Here is a 6,719-nt window from a genome sequence, read left to right as displayed (position 1 = left end):
ACAACTATACTTAACATCGAAAACAATCATTTGACATTGCAAAACATAGATTATCAGATAAATACCTTTTTACGATTTGTAAACTATAGTTTACAAACCGTTAACTATAGTTAACGATCTGATAAATATAGTTTCAAGATTTGTGAAACTATGATAACAACTCTTAACTATAGTTTACGATTGTAAACTATAGTTTACAAACGTGAATCTATGTTTATCAACAAATTCTATTGTTAACGCTTATTACAGACGGATAAACTTAGATTAGCATTCGTAAACTATAGAAAACAACCGTTAAATATAGTTTTACAGATGAAAACTATACTTAACGAATCGTTAACTATAGTTCACGGTTTGTAAACTACAGTTTACAGTCGATAAACCTAGTTTATCAATTGTGAAACTAGGTTTGTAGCTCATTTTTGTGAATTTGGCGTGAGTTTTTCGAGACTGCCTTACAAACATTCACGTGTATAATACCAAATCAGCTAGTTTCTGTAAAGTCTTTCCTAAATCGAAAATTCGTGGGATTCATTGGATGGGGGGATTTGTTGACTTTGGAATAACACAGCTACTCGATCTCAACCATTAAGACTATCGTCGGATGGCTTGAATGATAATCCCATGAGAAAGATAAATGCTCTGGTGCACAAGAAAATCAATGCTGTTATTGAAGCACAAGGGAGATGATGAGAATTTTTATTTAAATTTGGGGAGTATCGACAAATCAATTTCAATAAATCAGGAATAATAAGCCAAAGTCACACAAGATTTCGGTTACTTGTTGTTTAAAATTGGATTAAATTGTTTGATAACAATACTGGAAAACATATTATACAATTATTTAATGTCTGAGCAGTCAATAAACCAGAATATTTTTCCCGAGGTGCAGGGAACAGCTCAGTGTGTTCTATTGCCCGAGGCCAGCGGCCGAGGGCAATAGAACACACTGAGCTGTTCCTTGCACCGAGGGAAAAATTTTCTGGTCTATTGACTGTTCAGGCATTAAATAATTGTTTTATTACCTAATTTTATTTTCCATATTAAGTGTTCACCATTGTATATTTAGTGCAGAAGGGTCCCGTACCGTATTGTAAATTTATACCTAGATATGGTGCATCTGTAATATTAATTAAAGATTGATTGTATAGACTATTGTTTTCATTCCTCTCGAAAAATTTTCACTCATATGGAGACGCCACCACTTGCCGATGGAGAGGGACCTTTTTCGTGCCAGCAGTGCACCTACTGCGACACGGGACCTCGGTTGATAGGTCTCACCCGAAAGACCGGTCTCCACGTCCCACTTTGTATTTATTAAAGTAACTCTCATTAAATAAAATATCCTTGCATTGAAATCACACAATTTTTAAAACCAATGTCGAAAGATTGTTTATCATGTCTGTGCAGTGTTACAAACAACTAAATTTGAAACCCGGATCGTTTTTTTCCGAAATACGTTGCCGGTCAATAGAACGTGCAGTCTATTGACCGGTCAATAGATCGCCAGTCAATAGATCGGTTTGAAAAGATAAGAAAAGGTGAAAAAAACATACAGAATAGATGAAAATATTAAATTTATAATAAAACAACAAAATTCATTTGATTAGGTAATAATGGAAATTAAAGTTTTACTTTTATTCAAAAGTTTATCATGCGTTTCTTTTTCCTTTCAGTATATTAAGCATTATTATACTTTTATACTATATCTCCAAATGCCTCTGTGAACTCTTCGTAAAGTGCCTCCCTTCTCTCTCTCTCTCCCCCCCCCCCTCCCCCCAACACACACATCTAGGTTGCGAAGATTCATTTTAATTAAAATTGCTAACTAGTCTATTTCAGTGTATTGCATTTACATTAATAAAGTTGATAATGGAAAATAAAGGGGGGGGGGGACTAAGAAAATGGGCTAGAAAATCTCAAATTAAAGTTGGATAAGCCCAGATTAAAATTGGATTTTCCGACTTTAAAGTTGGAATTTCAACTTAAACAAGAGGCTCATGGGCCACATCGCTCACTTGACCACTGTGGTTAGGAGTGATTGACGGATTATATTGTTTAACGTTCCTCTCGAGAATTTTTCACTCATATGGAGACGTCACCGTATGCCAGTGAAGGGCTTCAAATTTTGACCTTTACTTGGCAATCAGGGCCATTGAGCAGTGAGTGATCTTTATTGTGCAAACGCCTGCCGTTTACATGGGGCCTCGGTTTTTAATGTCTCATCCGAAGGACCCGCAACTTTCACTTCAAAGTGCCGAGCGCATTTTTTATCGACTTAGAGATGTCGCGGCCGAAATTCGGACTTACGACCTCCCGTTCACGTAGCGAGAGCTCTCCCGACTGAGCTACCGTGAACGGTTTGTGGCTAGGAAAAAGTAGAAATTGATTTATTACTGAAAAGTTCAAATCCAAAAGAAGTTCCATGAACAATCATTGTTTTGCTATTCTTGAGAAGATGATTTTTAAAGAATATTCCTTATTATGTCTATGTCTTTGATTGCCCATTGTGGCCCCGCCCTACCCCGGGGGTCATGATTTGAACAAACTGGAATCTTCACAACCTGAGGATGATTACATATAAATATAAGCAGTTATGGCTTTGCAATTCTCGAGAAAAAGATTTTTATAAATAAAATTTTTATAAATAATTTTCCTATATATTTCTATGTAAAACTTTGATCGGCCATCTTAGCTCCGCTCTACACCCGGGGGCCATGATTTGAACAAACTGCAATCTACACAACCTGAGGATGCTCCCATGGATATAAATATGATCAAATATGGCTTGCCATTCTTGAGGAAAAAGATTTTTTTTTTTAAATTCCTATTTATTTCTATGTAAAACTTTGATCGGCCATTGTGCCCCCCCCCCCCCCCCCTGTCCCCAGGGGTCCTGATTTGAACAAACTTGAATCTACACAACCTGAGGATGTTTCCATATAAATATGATCAATTTTGGCTTTGCTATTCTTTACAAGAAAATTTTTAAAGAATTTTCCTATATATTTCTATGGAAAACTTTGGTTGGACATTCTAGCCCCACCCTACCCCCGGGGACCATTATTAGAACAAACTTGAATGTACACTACCTGAGAATATTTCCCCATTAGTTTCATTCTTTCTGGCACAATGGTTCTTGAGAAGAAGATTTTTAAAACATGCCATCATATTTTCACTAATTCCCAATTATCTTCCCTTGAATAAGGGCGTGGCCCTTCATTTGAATAAACCTGAATCCCCTTCACCGAAGGATGCTTTATGGCAAGTTTATTTGAAATTGACCCAGCCGTTCTTGAGAAGAAGTCAAAAATGTAAAAAGTTAACAGTCAGACAGCTAGACAGACAGACGGACAGTTAGACAGACGGACGCAAGACAAAATGTGATCAGAAAAGCCCACTTGCGCCATCGGCTCAGGTGAGCTAAAAATTATTACGTGGCACTAATACGCTTCTATAATTGACAATAATTCGATGAAACAAGAATATCGTTTTTTCCCATAATTTCGTAAGTTCCCTAGGTCATCACAATCTTTTAATAATATTTTATTGATTCAGTCAAAAGGATTGGAAACAATATATGTACAACATACTAACTTAAGTTCCTTTCCTTATATAATATCACAATATATCAGTGCAAATATGATAGATACAAGTAAAGAATTAAATACATGTACATTCAATATAATGACGTAATGTATTAACTAGAGAATATACACGTTTATTCAATGAATTTATGAACAGCAGCAATAGTATAGTTTCTATTATTTATATGTAAAAGCAAATTAATATCACAACATATAGATTTGTATAAACAGAAACCAAATCAAGCATAAACAAACGAGTACTTCTAGAATTTGAATAATTTATGCATAAAAAAGAAATGGTACACATCTTCATTTTTTCCACATAAACATAATAAACTATTTACAATGTTTAGTTTATCATGTTCATAATATAAAGATCATGGATAAGTATACAGTAATGTCTTAGCTTGTTATGAATGATATTTGTGTATCGTTCACCAAAAGAAAAGTGTGATGGTGGAATATCAATTTTTGTTATCAAGTTTTTACGGAATGTTGTGATCGAGATGGCCTTTTTGGTTTCTGCTTTTAATGAGTTCCGTTGTTTTGTAGCATCAGGTATAGTCATGAGTTTCTTAAGGGTTCTAATCTACACATTGGATCAATAAAATCTTGTTTGTTACAGGTATTATATATGGATACATGTTCACGATTATTAGGGGGCAATATCGTGCAAATATTTCGGTACTCGTCCCTTGTGAATTTTTAACATAGTAGTCATTTATTTTTAGCAACAAATCATGATTTTTAAAGTTTGCTACCCAGTTTCAGAAAAAAAAGTTTTTCTAGACGCAAACATAGGAAGTCCGGCTACAACTCTAGCGGCTGTTAATTGTACTTTTTCAAGATTTTCTGAATCTTCTTTCGAGCAGCCATTCCAAACATTCGAAGTACATGTATATTCAAGCATAGATATGATGAATGTAGCATACAAAGTTTTTTCTACCCGTTTTTAACTTCAATTTCTTTAAAAGACCTAGTTTTTATTAGCATTGTTTTCAATTCCATCAATATATTCTGACCAACTAAAGATTTCGAAACAATAGTAAACCCAAATGGACTGGAACGGACTAAAGTCTATTGCCTTTAAAAACAACCTTGGGAAAACAGAAATCATAGACCTAAAGCGAATGTTTTTCTTACTGATATAAACTACCTTAGTTTTGGATGGATTGAATTTAAGAAGCCACTTATTTGACCAAATTTCCTATATTTTTAAATCATGATTCAATTTGTATTCTATATCCAATATATTGTATGAGGATTGTTGAAGGGAATTATTATCCGCAAACAATCTACACACTGGAATTATATTTTCAGCAATATCATTTATATAAATGAGAAATAACAGTGGTGTTAAAACTATGCCCTGAGATACACCTGCAAAAATATCTTGTTTTGATGATAACAGATCTTTGTACATATTTTGTTGTGATCTTGATGAGATGATTGGGAAACCATTGGAAAATATCACAAAATATACCAGTCTGTAATTTAAAAAGAAGCCCCTTTTGCCAAACTCTTTCAAAAGCCTTTGAAAAATCACAAAAAACTATACATGATTTGCCATCATCCATGTTTTGAACAATATTAAGATACGTTTCTAGTAATTGAAACACACTTGAGTGATCTGGTAGGAATCCCACTCGGTATCGACAAAATAAATCATTTATATGAAAAAATTGTACGTGTGTTTAAAAATTATTCTGATCTCCTTAAATTACTAACACAGGATAAGAACGATATAGGTCATTCAATATTTGTATTAGTGGTATTTCGTCAGAAAATTCTATATTAAATGAACCTTTCAACTTCAAATATATAACTTATTTTTATTTTTAATTGAATCTTCCAAATAGGTTTCTATTTATCGTAGTACTTTGCTGCAAGCGAGAAGTTTCAGTGTATTTTTGAATAACACAAATATATACATATACACCTGGAAACACCAAATATAAATATGTTTAATATGTTCCTTTATCCTATTCTTAGTAGTAAATATACTGATTCTGTACCGGAAGTACATGTAACATTGTATAAAGTTTAAAAGTTAATTTACTTGATTTTATTGAAATATTCCCTACTCTTTGTTGACATTTGTGGTGTTAATTGGCTCCATTAGATTTTAAAGAAAAAGTACATAAACAGGAACGAAACATTCTCCAATGACTTTATGTGAACTTGCATATTAAGTATTTAAATATATGATAAATAGAATACTAAAAACTAAAATCCATATCATATTATGTCATATCATGATATGACATATATGATATGGATTTTAGTATGTAGTATTCTATTTATCATATATTTACATACTTTTAAATATGAAAGTTCACATAAAGTCCTTGAAGCATGTTTCATGCATGTTTATGACCTTTCTCTTTAAAATCTGAAATATGACATATAATATGAGTTTTAGTACATAATATTCTTTATCTACATGATAGATAAAATAGACCGATTGCAGCTCGTTATTGTTCGATTGAATACCCATTATCAACCTTGTGATACATGTAGTTTGTAAGTAAATTGCTGTAAATGCTGCTAAAATTATGATAAGTTTAGAAATGTAATTTACTGGGCTCACAAATTTAGCTGCATGACTTAGATTTTGACTATGTGACATGACATTATAAAAAATACACACAAAAATATAGGAACATATATATCACGAAAATAACAAAAACAGTAATTACAGAAATTATACATACAGGGAAAATTCAAATATGTTGCATGCAAAACAAATTTTAATGATCTTATCAGCTAATGCAATATATCAATAAGTCAATCGCTAACATAATTTTTTCATACTTATTTTTAGATCATTATTTTCATTTTTAGATCATTATTGTCACACTGAAAAGTCGGCGGATTTTCCCGTTATTTCCCGATTATGACAAGGAGCACACGGCGGGTTTGTCCGATTGGCATTAGATGCTCACTTTTCCCTGTCTCGTGATTTCACCTCTAATGTTTTAGAAGTCCGTGTTTCCTCTGCTCCAAAATTTTATTGTTTTATGGAATTCTGAGCTTTAATGCTGTTTGTTTTCTCCATATATTTTTCTCGTTTCCAATAACATTAGGAGTATAATTATTGTTAAAAGCACCAATTTCCGAACATCTTAGCTG

Source organism: Saccostrea cucullata, unplaced genomic scaffold, assembly GCF_032062105.1.
Source record: "Saccostrea cucullata isolate Sc308-1 unplaced genomic scaffold, CSIRO_AGI_Scuc_v1 ctg2512, whole genome shotgun sequence".
Taxonomy (NCBI): domain Eukaryota; kingdom Metazoa; phylum Mollusca; class Bivalvia; order Ostreida; family Ostreidae; genus Saccostrea; species Saccostrea cuccullata.
The sequence above is the reverse complement of the archived record's forward strand: the minus strand, read 5'-3'. Positions refer to the sequence as shown.